This window comes from Crinia signifera, chromosome 3 (genome assembly GCF_055691185.1).
Source record: "Crinia signifera chromosome 3, ASM5569118v1, whole genome shotgun sequence".
NCBI lineage: Eukaryota > Metazoa > Chordata > Amphibia > Anura > Myobatrachidae > Crinia > Crinia signifera.
The window spans coordinates 279784857-279805324 of NC_139219.1; the positions used below are offsets into that span (position 1 = coordinate 279784857).

The 20468-nt window shown below is 45.5% G+C and overlaps 1 protein-coding gene across 1 annotated transcript in view; it reads left to right on the forward strand.

The window, feature by feature from the left end:
• MYO7B (myosin VIIB) overlaps positions 1-20468 on the forward strand; it is a 177287-nt gene that overhangs the window by 17804 nt on the left and 139015 nt on the right. Inside the window, exon 2 of the mRNA XM_083178235.1 lies at positions 9235-9294. The gene's annotated coding sequence lies outside the window, so the exon portion shown is untranslated. The remainder of the gene's footprint in view (positions 1-9234; positions 9295-20468) is intronic.

Below are 20468 nucleotides of genomic sequence, written 5' to 3' on the forward strand. Positions count from 1 at the left end.
AACTTATTTACTACATACTGTCTTTTTTGGCCTCTACCCTTTACTCTGCAGAAGACATAACAGTCATATTGTTTCTTCTCAGTCACAACCCACCCATGACTAACCAATGACAAGCATGTCATGGCCTCCGTCAATAAGAACTTGTCACAATCTGCTCAGTCTAAGTTCAGTGATGGTTCGTGGCATGGGAGTTATGCAAATGTCAGGAATGCACAGTACACATCCTCAAAATCATAATTCTGTCTAAACCAACCTACAATTCTGTGAGGGCAAAAAAACAATCTGAACTACAGGGGGTGTTTAGGTAGAGGAGGCTCCTGGGACACTGGCAACTTCTGACTCCATTCCAAGGTAGGCTGGCCCCTACTCCATTTATAGCATACATCCTAGAGTTTATCAATAACATTCACCAACAATATAGATTCCACTATTTGATGGGTCATAATCTACGCTTGCAGCAGGTGATTTTAATCCACAAATGATCCACTCATCCCTTTACTCCTGGATCCTGTTTAACTACAACGGTTATGTGGCAGTCAAAATGGACCTCCAACCCATCCCACAAACCTGTGTAATTGAGAGGTGTCCTGGATGAAAGGGATGCCTTGGACACCCCATCTAACCCGTACCTGTATCTGTAGCTACCCACTTTGGGGTCTATATGAATAGTATGGGCCCAAAATTTTTTATCACCAGTGCTACATAACAAATACCAGTACAACTACTTCATGAATGATGCATTATGTTAACATACCGATCTGCTGGGACTCCGGGGCCTGGCACGCCTCCTCCCCCTCGTCATCAGAATCGTCCGGGGCAACCGTGGCCTCCTCAGCCCCCTCCTCCGCCAGCTCCTCTGCCACAAGAACCTCCTCCTCCAACTCCTCCTCCACCTCCTCCTCCACCTCCTCCTCCACCTCCTCCTCCTCCTCCTCCTCCACCACCACCACCTCCTCCTCCACCTCCTCCTCCGCCACCAACACCTCCTCCTCCGCCACCAACTCCGCTTCCACATCCTCCTCCACCACCTCCTCACGCACCTCCTCCTCCTCCACCACCTCCTCCACCATCTCCTCAAACATTTGCTCCTCCTCCACTTCCTCCTCCTCCACCCTTGCCGCCACCTCCTCCTCCGGGTCTTGGGCCTCCTCCTGGGCCAGGTCTGCCTCCGCCTCTTCACGGGCCTGTCGGGCTCGGGCTCGTGCTGTGTGGTAGAAAAAAACATCATGGTCAATGTCGGGTCATTGGTGCACATGTATTAATCCATAACAAGACATACATGGAAGGGTGATAATGATGGCAAACGATGCAGGAAAGTAGCTCCTTACTGTTAATGGACTCCAAATTGTGACATTTAAATTATTATGTGATTGTTAGTAATTTGTTCACACATTACAACCCAGGCATTTATCAATGTGTAACACATATTAGATCTGGCACATTGTATGCATCAGAATCCTCAATGCTATGGCATTACATATAAAAGCCACATGACTGCATGTTAACCAGGAAGAAGCACACATAACAGTCTATGGACTTTTAAACCCATGGACACCCACTTATCATGAGACACATTTTATTGTTTCTAGATGCTATGTTGTAAGTGCGAAATTTCATAGCTAAAATACTCACACTCAGCAATTTCGCCCCTGATTTGCTGGAGCAGCTGGGGCTGGCGCCTGCGGAGGTCCGACCACCGCCTCTCCAGCTGCCCGAGGGACCTCCGCACCCGAGTGCGGGCGTAAATACGGCGCCCTGCCGCAGCATACGCCCTCCGCTTATGGCGGTTTGTGATGAAGGGCCCCGCACGGCCCAGCCTTGTCTCCATGACGGAGACAAGAACCCTCAGCTCCGCATGTGTGAAGGGTTCTGCCCTTCGTGTCTCCGCCATGTTGACAATGGCATGTATCAACCAATCAGGTGGTGGCATTGGTTGATCACAGTTATTTGTGTTAATAACTTTATTGTTCATCTTTACATGAACAGCGTCTCTGCGCCAACACAAATGGTGACAAATTCGCATGCCTTCAAAACAGTAGTGTTGATGTATGGCAATGAACAAATCTGATATATATAAAACACAGTGTGTATGCACTTAGCAAATCCAATGACGCCTCGCTCCGCCAAGCAACGCGTGCTATAGCTTAGCAACGCATAGCTGTAGTTAGCATTACTTACTCTATGCATCTATGTGTATGCGTACATTTATGTGTAAAAGACACATACACACACTTGCAGGTATCCTGAGACCAGCATTATACACCAGCCCTGCCTGCCTGCCTGCCTGCCTGCCTGGCTGCCTGCTCCTTGAAATGTTGAAACATGTGAATAAATTCAAATATCATATATATAGATATATATATATATATATATATATATATATATATATATGCAAACAAATCAGACATCAACACATGAAAAAATCCCCAACACATTACAGAATAAATCAATGTACTCACCAGTCATCAGGGATAGTATCAACTACAATAATGAAGATATAACAAACACATAAGATCCCTTGAACAAGGTATAATAATTAGCACCTATATTTAACTTCCCCCAAAACTAAGCACATATGATAAATATCTCCTATTTCTTTGCCATTAGGAGGGCAGGCTGGCTAATTTTAGTTTTGTAACACTGACAACTAACACACTGTACTTATTTGAAGGGCTGATTTTGACTACAATTGGTGTGTTCTGTCAACTCGATAACATGTACCTGAAGTATCTTTGCGCCACAGAGTCCCGCAGCTGGTATCCCCTCCGGCATTCAGGGGCGCGGGATGGGCGCATGGGCGGATCTTGCGGCTCAGATGGTACCTCCCACTCATCAAAGGGTATCTCACGCCGCACAGCAATGTTGTGGAAAAATATACACAGGCCCACGATCCTCGACACCATTTGAGGCGCATATTGTAAGTCACCACCAGTGCGGTGGAGCACTCTAAATCGACCTTTTAAAAGGCCAATTGAGCGCTCCACCACTTGCCTGGTGGCAACATGCGCCCGATTGAATGCCTCCTGTGGGCCCGGTGCTGGGTAGCTGTACGGCGTAAGTAGCCAGGGCGTACATGGGTAACCGGAGTCACCCAGAACCCACGCATCACGGCCTTCCAGCTCTTGGAGTCTTTGCCATATCCCGGTTTGTCGGATGACATGAGAGTCATGGGCACTTCCGGGAAACTTCGAGTTGAAGGCGAGAATTTCCATGGATGGGCCACATACCACCATCACGTTCAGTGAGTGGAACAATTTGCGGTTCCTATATATCTTCTCACTTCGAGATGGAGGCACAAATGGTACATGGGTGCCATCCACAGCCCCTATCACATTAGGGAAGCCAGCAATTTGATGGAAGGCCTGCTGGCTTCTGCGCAGGGTCTCGGTGGCAAATGTCATGGCCATGAAGTGCCCCTTGCGCCTGAACATGGCCGACGTCACACGCCTCAGGATTCGGCAGAAGGCCGGCTGAGATATTCCAGCAAGTACTGCCACTACTTGTTGGAATGATCCTGAGGCGCAGAAATGCAACACCGCCAGCAGCTGTGTGTGAGGCGGAATTGCTGTCGTGATCCCGTGTAGAGGTTCCAGATCGCTCTGAATTAAGGTGAGCAGATCCAGAATGACATGTGGCGGTAACCGGTACCTAGTAAGTACCTCATCATCGGGCATAGCAAACAGAGTCACCCGTGTGCGATAGATTCTAGCACGTCCTGGCCTCCTTGGCCGACGAGTGGGGAGAGCCGCAAGTGCCCTTAGCCTCCTCTCCATGTAGCGCATCATTGCTTCAGCAACCTATAAAGAAATGAACATAAATACTGATGCACCTATGCACATAATGGCCATATCCCACTACAAATAGATTTGTAGCCTTCAATACGTACAATAGATGGCCGCCCCGTGAAATCCCTCAGATCCATTTGACTCTATAATGATGACACAATAATATGAACTCAATACACACCGTCCAAAACACTCAGATAAAGGTGTCAGCATTTTTTGCCGACATCATGTACTATGAGACATTTCATCTATTGCTGGGACATGTTGTCCTGCAATAGATGAACCCACACAGGTTTAAGACCTGTGAGTGAAATAGTGAACATGTGACATGTTGCAATAATGCTACACGCACTTTGCTGGCCCAACAATCTGTAGTCAGTGAGGCAATTGTGCATACATTCATACACTTACATTGTTAATGGATATCATATCTACAAGGAGCATGGAAGAGCTTACCTTAGACCCTGACAAGTCCAGATCTGGAGACAAATGATTCTAGCAGCAAGTCACTATTTATAGGGCTCTCACATGTGTGGTCTATAACAGTAGAGATGAGTATTGCATGAATTGTGGCCTGGATTATCTAAGGGATTGGGCTACTTTTAGCTTGCAAACAAACGCCACAATACCACAGTAGTCATGAATCAAATGTCATGTCATGCTAGCAAATAGCATGTGTATTGTGCAATAGTCACAGGTGTATCAGAAGATTCTATGCAATGTTAGCATTGGTGCTCAGTATTTCATGTAGAACTTTCGCCAGGTTTTACACAATGGAATTTCCGCCACCGTATGCGGCGCGAAAAAACAGCGACGTACGCTCACGCACGGAACGCAGCTGCCGCTGATGTCCGCCAAACAGGCTACACAAACAGTATATAAAGGTGTATTAGAAGGTGACCATGTTGTTGCTAACATGTCTGGATCACAACCAGAGGTGGACCCAGATCTGCAGCAACTATTTGACAAGATGGACTCCAGCACCACCTATGTGCCACTGCACATGCGGCCAGTGGGTAATGAGGAGGCTGCTGGACCTTCTACAGCAGGGCAACCTGCACCTGACCATTCTACAGCAGGGCAACCTACACCTGGCCCTTCTGCAGCAGGCCAACCTGCAGCTGGCTCATATGCACCATCAGCAGAATTGATTGGAACACAACCGGGGACTTCACAAGGTAGTACCATGGCCAGCACTTCAAGTGCAGCGACACGTGACAGGGGGCGTGGCCAAGGACGTGGCAAGGGGAGAGCCAGGGCAACAGAGGAACCACCCAAAAAAAATAAGGCATATGAAGCACAGGAGCTTGCCATCCTGGTTCCCCGAGCACGTGATTGGATTGAGTGTCCATCGGAGAAGCTGACACACACACGCAGATGGAAGATTTGGGAACAGATAACGGCAGAGATTAATGAAGTAGCGCCACAAGTTCGTGAGACGGACCATGTGAAGAAGAGGCAAGTTGTTTTGTCATACATGTGCCCAGTAATAGCCAAGTAATGATTGAATTGATGCTTAGATGGATTTAGCAAATGGCCCGTGAGGTTGTTACGATACACATACATTATTGCCATGTTATTTCGGTGAGAGTTAGAGTAGGGTGATTGTGAATGTGTATTGTAACGGTGGATATCATAGTTGCATATAATATTATCTTTTGGACATTAATCACATGTCGTAATATGTAGCACAGAGCAATGGCTGCAACAGCTAACATCTGGAGTGACATGTATTAATATGTCAACTTACATTGCAGGTGGCAGGACTTCAAAACCAACCTGAAGAGGAAGATGACCAAGCGGTGGGAACACAGCCAGACATCTGGGGCCGGGCCCATGCCATCAGGGCTAGAGCTCACCCCCCTGGAGTTGATGGCCGAGAGCTGTATATCAGTAGAGGAGATCAGGGGGGTGAGCACGATGGATAGCGAGGCCCCAGCTGAAGTGTTTGCGTCTTTGCTGGAAGGTAAATATTGGTCATGCCATAAACTTGTGCAAGTAATTATCTTAGAATGTCTCCTAATTGTGTTTATCTTTTTCCACAGACACCCCACCGCTTGGTGCCGACTCTGCTCAGGAGGTGGAGGAGTCCGTGCCACCTGGCCCCAGTGGTAGGCCTGTGCAGCAGCAGCCATCGGCCCAAGCCGATTTGGCCGCCTTGGCACAGATGCTTGGGGACATCAACCAGCAGGGAGACTTGGCATCAGAACGGATGCATAGGACCGAGGAGATCCTGGCGAGCTTGGTCAGCACCCAGCAGGCCATCGCTGCGAGCATGCAGGCCATGGCTCAGTCACATCAGGCCATGGCTGCAAGTGCTCAGGTGCTGGCCGAGCAAGCCACCCGCCAAAATGATCTCCTCCTCCACCATAATGAGCTTATGGTGGAGCTGGTTACCAGCAACAGGGTCCTAATGTCATCCGTTTCTGGTGCATTACCACCGGCAACACTCCCTGCTGGCAGGAGGGGTAGACCAGCCAACCCCTCAACATCATCTGCTCCACCTGCCCCAGCATCTGGCCGTCCCCGAAGAGCTGCTGCACAGGCCAAGGAGCCTACCAAGGCCAAACGTGGTCGCAAATGAACTTGTGGCTGCATTAATCTCCACCGTTATGTGGTCCCAAATCTTCCATTGTGCTGTGTGTGTCAGCTTCTTGTGTCCAATCACGTGCTGAGGGTAACCAGATGAGCCCTTGCTTCATATGTCCTTTTTGGTTCCCCTGTTGCCCTCTTTTGCCTGCCATTACTGTCAGCTGTACTTGAAGTGATGGCCATGGTACTATCTTGTGAAGTCCCCGGTTGTGTTCCAAATGATTCTGCTGATGGTGCATATGAGCCAGCTGCAGGTTGGCCTGCTGCAGAAGGGCCAGGTGTAGGTTGCCCTGCTGTAGAATGGTCAGGTGCAGGTTGCCCTGCTGTAGAAGGGCCAGCAGCATCCTCATTTCCCACTGGCTGCATGTGCAGTGGCACATAGGAGGTGCTGGAGTCCATCTGTGTGCAATTATATTTGTTTTGTATTATTATTTATTTTGCTACATTCCTGCCATGTTGTTTATTTTTTTGATTTTGTATTTTTTGGTCATTGCATCACAGTGGCATTGACTGTGACATGTATATAAATAAATTTTTTTACTTTACCCAAAAATGTGTGGTTTCATGAGTACATGTCGAATACACATGTGTATTGCTAGTATTAATATTCTGTCATGTCCATTGTTAGCAGTTTTAAAGTGTCTGACAAGTACAGGATATGTGGGTGTTTAGGAAGGGTTCCTTGAAGCAGCAATGGTTTCAATTAAAGCACTGACAAGCGGCCTATTAGTGAGTAATGAGTAAAGGAGTAGATTCTATTGGGTTCAGGTGTTAATGCTTGTAGTCATTAGGCGTACGTTCGCCTACCGCATGAACGAGTGGTGTCCGCAAAGCAATAGTACACTTGTGGACACCGCACATTTCTTCCCCTTTTGATCGCGTGCATTCGGAGTGCTATCCGAATGTACGCCCCCCAACATAAGTGTACTCCCCCGTGTCCGCCCATGTTTCCGCCCCGTTTTGCCCACTTTGAAACTACGCCCATGTGACATTCCGCATGACGCCCATAATACGCCCATATTTCCCGACTGATTGCGGGGAACAGTTTTGTACGGGATTTGGCCGAACTGGTACGGAGTCAAGGCGTGGCACATGCGCGTTGCGTTCTCCACGCATGCGCAGACGCCGAAAAGACGCGATCCGTAAGAATGCGGTAAAGTCCGCGTCAATCAGAATAAGGGCCCATGTGATCTGACCGTATATGTGTGGCCAATGTGTTTAATAGATTTTTATAAGGAAAAAAAAAAAAAAAGAAAGAGATTCTCCAATTTGATGAATTTTATTGGTCTGGATCAGGGTGGCTAATTCCAGTAAAATGGCCAGCCAGGCCAACCTCCATCAATAGACTATTATTTATAGTTTAGGGTTAAAGTCCCTGTTGTAGGTGGTTATCAAGGATTTAAATCCCAAACCTCAAATTAATGGTGCAGGCACCTTCTAAAAAAATGGAGGTGGATTAAAAAGCCCCCTAAGTATCACCAGTGCATGTGTGCTCTCCAAGCTCCCTTTGGAGCTAAAAAGCACCCATGATGTGCCACTGATGGGTCCGATCCGACAGATTGAACCTGCAGCAGGTTTGATCTGTAGGGTCCGACCTGAAGTTCACAGGACCGCGCATCGGGTCGGATGAGGTATCAAACACATCCGATTTGGGCCGATTTCTCAGCCGGATCCGTCTGGATCTGGTGAAATCGTCACAAGTCGGATAAGTGTATGGGTACCTTAAGTATGTGGTCAACTTACATTGTGCCAGCAACATAGATGGTATCCATAGATCACCAATGCAAAACTTAATTTTATTTTTAAAACCCTCTGAAAATTGCATTTGGTACATTAATTAATTAATAAATGAATGGTAGATCCTAATTCTGTCTGAGTTTAAGCTTGAAATTCTTCTACTAGCACCTCTGTAAAACACATTTTATGTGGGGGCATTCTGCAATGTAAAGAACTACACTATCATCACACCTCCCAACTGTCCCGATTACAGCAGCACAGTCCCGCTCCTGCGGGTAGCAATGTCCCGTGAGTGGGGGGAGTTGAGGGGAGCTGGAGATCTTTGAAGAGATGGTGTGTCTTCGGTGCATGGAGGGAGTGAGAGCAGAGAGGGAGCCAGGCTGCCCAGCTGCTAGGGGAGAGCTGGGCACCCCCCCAAATTGATGTAAATGGGGAGCCACGGGGATCTGTATATATAGCTCTTGATAAATTGTGCAGAATGTTCTCTATGCACACTGCCTGATCAGTCATGAGTGATGTCACAACTGTGTGGGCACATTTATAATTACCGTCTGGCTCCTGCAGCGGGTGTATGAGTGGTCAGCGGATGAGGTATCAAACACATCTGATGTAGTAGTTCACACACATATCGAGTTGGCTGTGTAACATAGCCGATGGACAATATATATCAGTGCACTTTGTTGTGTGTACACACAACAAAGTGGACCGATATATATTGTCCATCGGCTGTGTTGCACAGCCAACTCGATATGTGTGTGAACTACATTGTGTTGTGTGTATGGGCTGTCCGCTGACCGCTCATACACCCGCTGCAGGAGCCAAGCATGATTATAAATGCGCCCACACAGCTGTGACATCACTACTGGTACACACTGACTGATGAACCAGTGATATATTGGCCAGTGTGTACGCAGAATAGCAATCCAGGTTGTACTGCTATCCAGGTAACTTATTGTAAGTAATACTTCAGTTATTTTGATTTAACCATCTGTGCTGAAGCCTGGATATCACTAAAACCTGCACTGTTGGTGTGCCTTGAGCACTGAGGTTGGGAATGCCTGCTTTACATCATATCATTTTTCCATTATGCCTTATTAACTTGCTTTTGTTTTACTTCCAGATTGGCAAGCTACAAGCTATAATGAATATGGTTCCAATGCCACCATGAAGCTGATGTATGGCAAGTATTACACTGTATATGCTGAATATAATTATATATATATATATATATATATACTGTATATATATATATATATATATATATATATATATATATATATATATAAGAAATATGAAGCCAGCACATCCAAAATCATGTAGAATGAAAATCTTTATATAAGGAAAAGTCCAAGCAAACGACAAGAGGTATCCATGGAATACAGGCAATACATCCAATGCAAAAATTACTTATTCAGGAAGCTGTTACATCATGGAAGTCCTCAGATAGTTCACTCATGCCCGACGTCCGTTTCGGTAGCGTCTCACCGTCCTCAGGAGCATGAGTGAACTATCTGGCTGACCAAGTATATATGCCGTACATAATTAGCTAACAAACACCGGCACCTGCCTACCTGAACATCGAGGGCGGGAGCACGTCAGTGTGATCCATTAGGGAATGTATGGGGCCTCTGTCTGCGTGATGCTGGCGACGTGCAGGACTTCGGCAGACGCCGTTCACTGCACGCGTCACAGACTTTCGCATCGGGCTCTCTTTACTGACATCATCATATATATAGCAAATGGAAAGATGTCAGTTGGTGGAATTTCCAGCTACTGTGATGACCTACATAAATACCAATAAAGGCAATCATCACATTACTTTGCCAAGAGAACACATTTTTTATATTGACTATGCTTCCTATCACATTATTCCAGTAGTATTTTATTTATTTATTAACAGTTTCTTATATAGCGCAGCATATTCCGTTGCGCTTTACATAGGGGACAGTGATACAACAAAACAGGGTATTTACAGACAGTCAAAATGTAGGAGGGCCCTGCTCGCAAGCTTACAATCTATAGGGAAATAGGCATTGATACATAAGGATAGATACTGTATTCTTTATTGCATCGATTCCACCAGAATGCAAGGTTCTATGACTGGTTCTGGAATTTGATAAGCTTGCCTGAAGAGATGAGTTTTTAGGGAACGCTTATAGGTTTGGAGACTGGAGGAGAGTCTTATTGTGCTTGGGAGGGCATTCCACAGAGTGGGTGCAGCCCGAAGAAAGTCCTGCAGTCGGGAATGGGAGCGAGTAATGAGTGTGGATGAGAGACGCAGATCTTGGGAGGAGCGTAGAGGTCGTGTTGGATGATATTTTGAGATAAGAGAAGATATGTATGTTGGTGTAGTTTGGTTTATGGCTTTGTGTGTAAGTAAAATAATTAGAATACAGGTAACCAATGAAGTGACTGACAGAGTAGCTTTGCAGACGATGAACATCTGGCTAGGAAGATTAGCCTTGCAGCTGCATTCATAATGGACTGTAGTGGTGAGAGTCTGTATTGGGGAAGGCCAATAAGGAGACTATTGCAATAATCAATGCGTGAGATGATGAGAGCATGGATTAGAGTTTTTGCAGTGTCTTGTGTAAGGTAAGGGCGAATTTTAAATATGTTTTTTAGGTGCATGTGGCATGATTTTGAGACAGATTGAATGTAGGGTACAAAGGAAAGTTCTGAGTCAAGGATAACACCTAGGCAGCGAGCTTGAGAGGTAGGAGTGATTGTCCTCTTCTCAACAGCGATAGAGATATCAGGTTGGTAACTACTATTTATTGGCGGAAATATAATTAATTCTGTTTTTGAGATATTAAGTTTGAGGTGGAGAGATGACATCCAGGATGAAACAGCAGAAAGGCATTCAGAGACATGGCTCAATACAGATGGGGACAGGTCCGGGGAGGATAGGTAGAGCTGAGTATCATCCGCATACAGATGATACTGAAATCCAAAGGAGCTGATTAGTTTGCCAAGAGATGAGGTATAGATTGAGAAAAGCAGGGGACCTAAAACTGAACCCTGAGGTACTCCAACTGAAAGAGGTAGCGAAGAGGAGGAAGAATCAGAGAAACGAACACTAAAGGAGCGGTTAGAGAGGTAGGATGAGAACCAAGAGAGGGCTGTAGTGGGGGTATGGAAATTTTGAAGTGGGGGTATGGAAAAGTAAAGAGTGAATATAGTGCGCACCTTCGGACACCCCCCTGTCCATCAACGTCCCCTGCCAGACTGCCCCGTTGTACAGGGGTATTACAAAAGCACAATATGCGCTGCTGAGTGATCAGAGAGCATCCTGAGGGGGGGGGGGAAAGTTTTTTTTTTTATCTTCAGATTAAAGTGGCGGTATGGCATACCCCCGTATACCGCCCCACTTCGACCACTGCTATGGATTGTAGTGTTTGTATGAGAAGTGTGTGGTCAACAGTGTCAAAAGCAGCAGAGAGATCTAGTAGCGATACTTTTACACGATATAGCAGCAAAGATGCCCATTATTCTGCACCAGCATGTTATTCATATATATATTTGGATCACATAACAGATAAAGTAAATACATTACATAATTTTGAGAGCTTTTTGGGGTAATGTAGGAAATAAGACAAACAGGGAGATGTTTGTAATACTGTAATCTCCTCATGCACAATCTGGGGAAGCCAGAGACTGAGCTTGCAGGCAAAGTGGGACAAGAGGTCGGCAATGATATAGGTACACACATCGTGGAAACTCTACAAAAGCCCGTTGTGAGGTAAGTTTATTTACCTGAAAACATCCAACCACATCATCTCACTGTGAGATATGCAGGGCTTGGAGGCCAGCCCAGAGGGGAATGTTCCATATTCCTGGTGGCCCAATCTGCCCATGGTGCTGGCAGTGGCAGCTGTTGCTCTGCTCAGACTGGCAGTGAGCCTCAGATGCACTGTGTTAGGCGGGTCCATGTGACATAATGATATCATGCAGTGCTCCTCTGGAAATCTTTTAGAGAGGTATGGTTATGGAGCTCAGTGACATCATTATTGATATTAACACTGGTCAGTGCCTTGTTACTGAACACATTTAACTAGAAGTCAGCCTTTGTGATGGATATTGGATGGGCCGGATTATGTAAGGCTCAGCCATGAGTCCCTTGGGACCTGCTGGGTCCTAGGCGGGCTCCAAGGTTCCCTTGTGGAAATTCCGGGTAAGCTGACACCATCTACAGATGGCGTTAGGTACTGAGCCAAACTTTGGAATGTATGAAATTCCGGACCTTGGTAGATTCACCACGTGTTTTCAGGGGATATCCAAAAAATGTACGGGAAGTGGAGATTCTGCAAGGTGACTGGTGTAGGCGTCTCGTGTTTTGGTAGGTTAGACAAGGAAGATGGTTCACTAACAGCTCCATCATTAATATGTGCATCTTATTTCCAGTGCTATTTTCAATGTAATTATTATTATTTATATGGTGCCACAAGGGACCCGCATCGCCCAATTACAGAGTATATAAATAAATAGGCAAAACAGGAAACAGTGGCTTACAGTTGAAGCAGACAGCATTGAGATAAGTATCAGGGTGGCAGAAAACCACAGGATTTGGTGATATTCAAGAAGGTTTAAGTAAGAGAAGTAAAAGCACATGAGAGAGCCCTGCTCGTGAGAGCTTACATTCTAATGATAAGGTCAGACAACAGGGGTGACACAGATGGGGCAGACAGCGAGCATTGAACAGAAGGTTAGGATGAGATTTGGTTGGGTTTGGTGAAGAAGTGGGTCTTGAGCAGTGGCGTAGCTAATATGTGACACCCCACGGCGGCTTGGGGGAGCAGCGCCAGTGGGGTCTGTGGTAGGCACCGCTGGCTGAACTGACAGTCATTGTCAATGACACTGACAGAACAGTCTGATTCCCCGCTGTGGCAACGGTGCGCAGGCAGGAAGTTGTGCTGCCGCTGGCCTGGGCATTGACTGTCTGTCAGTGACACTGACAATCCCACTGTGAAGCTGTACACAGCCTATTGGCTAATGTGTACAGTATGGGCGGGCGGGCACGGCTGGGACTGAGGGGAAGCACTGAGCTTCAGTACTTGTCTCTCTGCCTCCCTCAGGGTTCTACCTGTGACTGGGCCGTTAGCCAATCAGAGCATGCAGGCCGGCTTCTAATTGGCTGCCGGCTCGTAAATCAATCAGAGCTCCTGGCCTCGCAGCCAATCAGGAGCCAGCCCGTGAGCTTTGATTGGCTAACAGCCCGGCCCTAGTCACAGGGACACAGTGAACGGAAGGAGAGACATGCAATGCATTCTCCTCAGTGGAGTACCAATGATGCCACATGATGCCCATGTACTGCTTCCCTCCCTTCCTGGCATCCTACCGTGCACCAACACTGCCCTGCCCAGCATCCCCTCCTTCCTCTGTCACTTGGTCCAGTCCGGCTTCGCGGGCGCATCATCACTACGCATGCTGCTGCTCCGGTTCTTCCCTGATTCTGTCCCACTGTCCCTGTCTGTACCACAGAGTCAGATCAACTGGAGCCGGGCAGCACTGCAGTGGCCGCCTTTAGCCCCACCACTCAGAATGAAGTTGCTCCATAGGTCATCAGAGGTACTGAATTTGAATGTGTTAATTTGGCCCAATTCCACTGACTTCTTTGTATAAAACTTTATTATTGCTCCCATTCATTTTTATTATGTCACTCAAGCTTGTCTACTATACATCTGCCTTATAGTGTGTTGGGTCTATTGATCTTTAAGCTCGCAGTCTACAGCCCGACCAGAGCAGCAACCAAGCTTTGCTGTATTTATACTTTATTGAGGTAGACACTCCCATAAATCAGAGATGTTCGGTGGGGGGGGGGGGGTGGGGGGTGGGGTGGGGGGCAGATATAGTACCGGGCCCCAGCAGCAGTCACACAGCAGAGAACTTAAGACACAGCACAGCAGGATATAATCTTTTGTGTCACCTCCACAACCTTCCAGTACCATAAATTAGGCTCAGGTGCAATAAGGGTAATTGCAGACAGCCGTGACATCACCCCCTTTGATCTTTTGCCGGGGGTATTGGCCCCACAATATCATGGTGTAATTTTCTCTCTTTCATTTGTTCTTATATAATGAAACCTTTACAATACATCCAGCAAACAATAGAAAATTCGCTTAATTTTTTATGTATATTGGGTTTTTCTTCAATGCTCTTAACTATTCACAACCAGAATAGTCAATCAGGCGCAAATGAAAAGGGTAACTAATGTACAGTAAGTTTAAAAAAGGACATTAATCTGCATATGGGCTGCTCTCAGATAACAACCAGGAAAGTTGTTGAAAATAGAAACTATACAGGAAAATATATACAAAGACAAAGAACCCTTGCATATATCTCAATGAGCTGAAGGGGAATGGCCTCTGGCAAGTAGAAGTGGGTCTATGTGTAAGGAGGCACATGCTGTGCAGTTTCGACTTGCTTTTTTCATTATCTGCATGTTATAGAATATAAAATGCATCATAGGCGTGCACAGCCCATTTTATTAGGGTGTGCACCATTGGAGGGGAGTGTCTATCACTGCCTACTGAGCGTGTCTATTACTGTCTACAGGGCATCAATACAAACAGATGGTGACTTATTTATGTATATGGGCTTCAGAATGAGTTGTCCCCCCCCCCCTCCACACACACACACACACACACACACACACCATGTACACACTGTAGAAACAGGAACAAGGCGTGCATCACAAATTTACACCATAATGCCCATTACACATTATGCCACACTCCGTAATGCCCATTACACATTAGCCCTCATTCAGTAATATCCATTAAACTTTATGCCACACTCTGCTGCTGGGAGGGGGGTCCAACCTGGAGATAATGGGTAAAATTTTATAGGATGAGAGATTTGGAAAGTGAGAGATTTGGTAAGAAATCTCCAGGGTTTTTTAAAGCAGCAATCATTTACACTGCAAACACCAGTTTGATTTTGCAGTGTGAATGATTGCCGCTTTAAAAAAACTGGAGATTTCTTACCAAATCTCTCACTTTCTGAATCTCTCATCCTATTAAATTTCACCCTATATGTGCAGCACGTATGATCTCCGGGTCTAATCCAATGCAGAACTGATCGGACGTCAGACACATGCTATTTGGTCCGATTTCTCATTAAATCGGGCCCAAATTGCATAGGGGGGCTGTTAATCTACGACATCTTACATATGATTGTACAATCCTTGTATATTGAATGTCCCTCCCTCACACCACGCACCATATATATATGTAATTCACTTTTTCCACCCCTAACCTTATCAAATATATTTAATGATCCCTCCCCCTCCCCCATACTTTGACAAACTGACCCCACAAAGCATAGGCAGCTTCCTAAACGTCCGTCTCATGATGTCTCTATCAGTACCCGCTGTTCTCGGGAGTCTGCTTTGCTGTCTGCGGTGATTGAGGCCTGCTGCAGCTACATGTATGGTGCCTGGGTGGCACCTGTGTCATGACAGCGCGGCCACACTACAGAGTAACAAACCATGTGCCGCAGCGCCGCGCAGGAAGTAAGTGTGTGGGCAGCCGTGTATATGGGGGACAGCGCCGCAGCCAATACCCGCTCCGGTCAGTGCAGCCGGCTCAGCTCAGAAGCAACAGCAGAGCCGCCGCTGCCATTGGCAAAATGGGACTGTGTGCAAGCGTGAGGGGGGTGTAGGCATTAGGCACCCCCTGTGCACATGCCTATGCCCACTATTTAACACCTGGCAACGAGCAAGTAACCCCTGGCAATGAGTAACAAACCCTTGGCAACGATCAAGAAACCCATGGTAATGAGCATGTAATCCCTGGTAATGAGCAACAAACCCTTGGCAATGAGCATGTAACCCCTGGCAATAATAAATAAACCCCTGGCAACAAGCATGTACTGTAGGTGAAAAAATATATAATTAATGTTGGGGGCGCCATAGACTTTTTTGGCTGGGGTGCGCAAAATTTCAAGATACGCCACTGGAACTCCTCCCCTCCGTTGCGAAGCGGCGTCAGTGGAGGAGAAGACAGACAGCAGGGAGACACTGGACTGAGGTGAAGGCAGGAGATGCTGCATTCTCCTCCCCCCAGCAGCAGCAGCAGATGATGGCAGCAACAACAGTGAGTTGCAGTGCTAGGAGGAAATTCTGGCACTGTGGGGGCATACCTGGCACTGTGGGGAAATATTTGGCACTGTAGGAGCATATGTGTATCTGGTACTATTGGGGGCATATGTATATCTGGCACTTTTGGGGGCATATGTGTATCTGGCACTATTGGGGGCATATGTGTATCTGGCACTATTGGGGGCATATGTGTATCTGGCACTATTGGGGGGCATATGTGTATCTGGCACTATTGGGGGCATATGTGTATCTGGCACTATTGGGGGGCATATGTGTATCTGGCACTGCACTATTGGGGGCATATGTGTATAACGCCCCCATTTCATTTTTAGACTTGTACCACTGGCTGGGGGGGCATTGTTTATCTGGCACTGCTGGGGGGCATTGTGTATCTGGCCTTACTGCGGGTATTGGGGGCATTGTGTAACTGGCACTGTTGGTGGCATGTTTATATATGGAATTACTGGTGGCATTATGTGTATACACGGCACAGCTGGGGGCATTGTGTATATATGGCACTGCTGAGGGTATTATGTGTTAAAAAAAATAGTTTATGCAACAATTGATGCCCTGTCTCTTTGGTAGCTCCACAATGCACAGATCAGTGTCAATAGCCAATCAGGGATCAGCTCAGGATTGATTGGCTGTAGGCGTCTCCATTTCCGGAAAAAAAACGCACATTTGACATTTGTGATATGGTGCGATTTTTGTTTTAGTTGTCGCACCCTATTACATACCAATTATATTACAGATTTAAAAAATAATCAATTAACAAAAAACTATCACTGTTTCATACAATGATATAAAATGCATTGTCTTTCACAGCTACATATGTCTGTTCAATAACACAAATGTATGAAGATGGTATAGTGCATATGGGGAGTCATAGAAATGGTTTTCTGTAATTGTGAGAATTGTGGCTATAAAAAGATACAGTAGGATTACCAGATTTAGTGATGCTGCATGGTGGAAGTAGAAAAGGAGTAAATGAGAGGCTGCTGTTGCCTGTAGCCAACTACATTCAAGCAAGTCCAGCCCTGCATGAGCTGTAGGCTTTTTGCAATTCCACAGGCTATCCAGCAGGAGGCACGATTGTCTATGGCTTGTCAGCTTACCTGTTTTTCAGCTGTTCATGTCATCCATTAGTCTGAGGCCCACAGTGACTATCGCTCTGGGTTCACCCCCCACATAGTCATCTTCCTACATATATATATATATATATATATATATATATATACACACAGAGTCAGTGAAAAGACACTCTAAGTAAACCAAACAGCTTGCCCCGGTGTCTATCCGAACGGCATGCACCGTAGAATATAGAAACAAACAGAGGAGGTACTCGTCGGTCTTAACAGCAACAATGAATGAGGCACAGACACATCGCATACCATTGTATGCCTTATGGTATGCGATGCGATGGACGCCCTGCTAGGAAACAAGTACCGAGGGAACTTTGCATATCTATGTGTAATATTAAAGATGTAAATTACAAATTTAAAAGTGCTTTGGTGATTAGCAACTATGATATTTCATTTACTGCATGCACAATATGCTTGATAAATGCACAGTGGACCTAATTCAAATGTGGACAGTAACAGGGCCACCTCCCACTTGTCATTACTGCCCATAAACTGCCCAGGAGAATATTACACTGTCAAGAAGTAAAAGTAAAGGCAATATAAACTTTTTAATGGGTAACTGCAGGGGGGGGGGGGGGGGGACCCTGACAGACTCAGCGCTGCCTCTTATTAAAACCTTCCCATGACAAGGCCGCTGCTGCTTCTGTCCTCCATGGGTCTAAGAAGCATATTATGAGCTCCACCAAGCAGAGCTCAGCACAAGTCTCTCAGCCTCTGACCTCTTTTGCAAAGTCTCATGGGACTTACTCAACTCCCAGTAATGCACTGCACACTTGTGCAGTCAGTGTGCCTTGGCTCCCAATGCTCAGCACGATTAATCATTGTCACATTGGCAGATAGGTGAAGCTGCGGTACTACCTCACTCCCATGCACAAAACCCTTAGCTAAAATAAAAATAAAAATATTTGTAAAAAAAGAATATGTGTCGTCCCCCCCCCCCCTTAATCCGACGCTGGACAGAAGTGCTATACCGCTGCTTCCATGGAAGCCGCAGGAGCCATCTTATATAAGTAGAGGCCTCCTTCTTCCATTAGTGATCTGATCTGTGTCTAGAACATGTTCGGCCAGCTGCGTGATCCATGGGGTAATGCAACCTGTCCGCTTCTGATCCAACAAAGAAGCCAAGAAATCCATCTATTATCCCTCCCCCAAAACAAAGGTGTCACACCTCTGTTATAGTAAACACAGCCATAGCTACCCCCTCCAAAAAATCCAATTGACTATCAGTCACTACAGTCTGCAGTCATAATGGGACCGACGTCTATGACCCTTACAGTACTTTGTAGCATGAACCACAGTTCTGAATTACGTGTATGCTAGGTACTATAGATTGTACTGTAAAGCACTAATAATAAAAGGGGGTGTAAACAATAAATTAGTGCTTTATTTAAAAAAAAAATGTGCATAATTCAAAGCTTTATTTAAAAAACTAACCCTGCACTCTTCACAGGACCACATTTCTAAAGTGGAACCCGGCCAGTACATTATTAAACATTTTTATTTCCATTTATTTATTTATTTATATTTTTATTTAAACCTAAATTGTATTTATGAAAGGTCCCAATCTAGATTTGAATGGAAACACGTATCCAGTACAGCTTCTTTTAAGCGCACATCCAATAATATGCGGCATGAAACAACTTGCAATGAAATAGTTAGGATATATTAATTTATGGCTGTGTAAAAGAGGCAAGGTTACAGGGATTAGCCTAAGTGGAAGAAGAGCAAAGTCCACTTATAGTGAGACAGGAAAGCGAGGACATGTAAATCTTTCTACTGGGAATCTGTCAAGCAAGCATACACTCACAGACAAGGTAAACTGTATACAACAGATAAATGTAGATGTTACTCAAAGTGACCATTTTAATCTTTAGTGGGAAATAATGTATTTGTAAATGTATTTATTTGATCTTGGGATAGAATTATATAGGCCGGCATTACTTATAGAACCATTTTGCTTAGAATAATTTGCTTTCATTGCATCATCAAACTCCACTATCCAATCTTCTGATGCATGATGTTGATCTTTGGCATGTGATTATAAAATAAAAGAAGTAGGTATTACCTTATAAAATGTTATAGGTGAGGCCTAAACAATTGAGTGACAAGCCCTTTTGTGTCATTCCCCGTGCTAGCCAGGAGGAAGACTTATTATATTAGTGTACTGGTTGCTATTTATTCAAAATTGTATACGTTTTTGCAATGGTATTTTTTTTTTAGTGTATACGGGGTATATTCATTGCTATCTGCTCGCTGTGACAGCGAGCATTGCTGACTGCTCGCTGTCACAGCTCGCACGGGCAGTATTCAACTGACCCCCCTGCACATGCCGTCTCCACCTCGCTAGGTTTTTGCAGCGACGTGGAAACGGTGTGTGCGGCCACTAAAACAGCGAGGCTTGTGGCTAAATGCAGCGGACTGCCGGCATTAGCCGCAAGCCTCACTGTTTGGGGGAATCCTCGTCGTCATCTGACAGTGAGGATTTCCCCGTAACGTAGAATAGGGTGAGTGGCCGGCCCGGAGGTTAAACGTCGAGGGTCGGTTGTTTTTGGCGATCCCCGCCATTTAACCCCCTTGCTGGCCGCAATGAATACGGCCATATGTCTTCATTCTAAAAGTTATTGTCAGTCTTTATTCCTCCTAACTATTATATATATATATATATATATATATATATATATATATATATATATATATATATATATATTACAATCCATTATTTGGACTCACATTGTTTTAATAGATAAATAAAAGAGAGAGAAAATATATCTTACCCTATACTATACTACTGTATTTGTCACACATTTTTTTCCCATTTAAAAGAAGTTTTCCCTAAAAGAGCTTTCAGTTGCACAAGTAGTCCAACAATGATTTAAAACATTAACCAAGTCTTCCATAGTTAATATGGAACAGGTTCTTTACATATAATAAATCTATTCAGTTTAGAGTCCCACTCTGTTATCCCAGTCTAAACTGAATATTATTTCCATCAGTGCCCGGATGACCCTAGCAGGCATCGGCCCACCCGCGTTCCCAGGAGAATACCCAGTGTTTGTTTTCATGGGGTGGTCCAAAAAAAGCCCTTGTTTCCACCATACCCCCTCCCCCCTC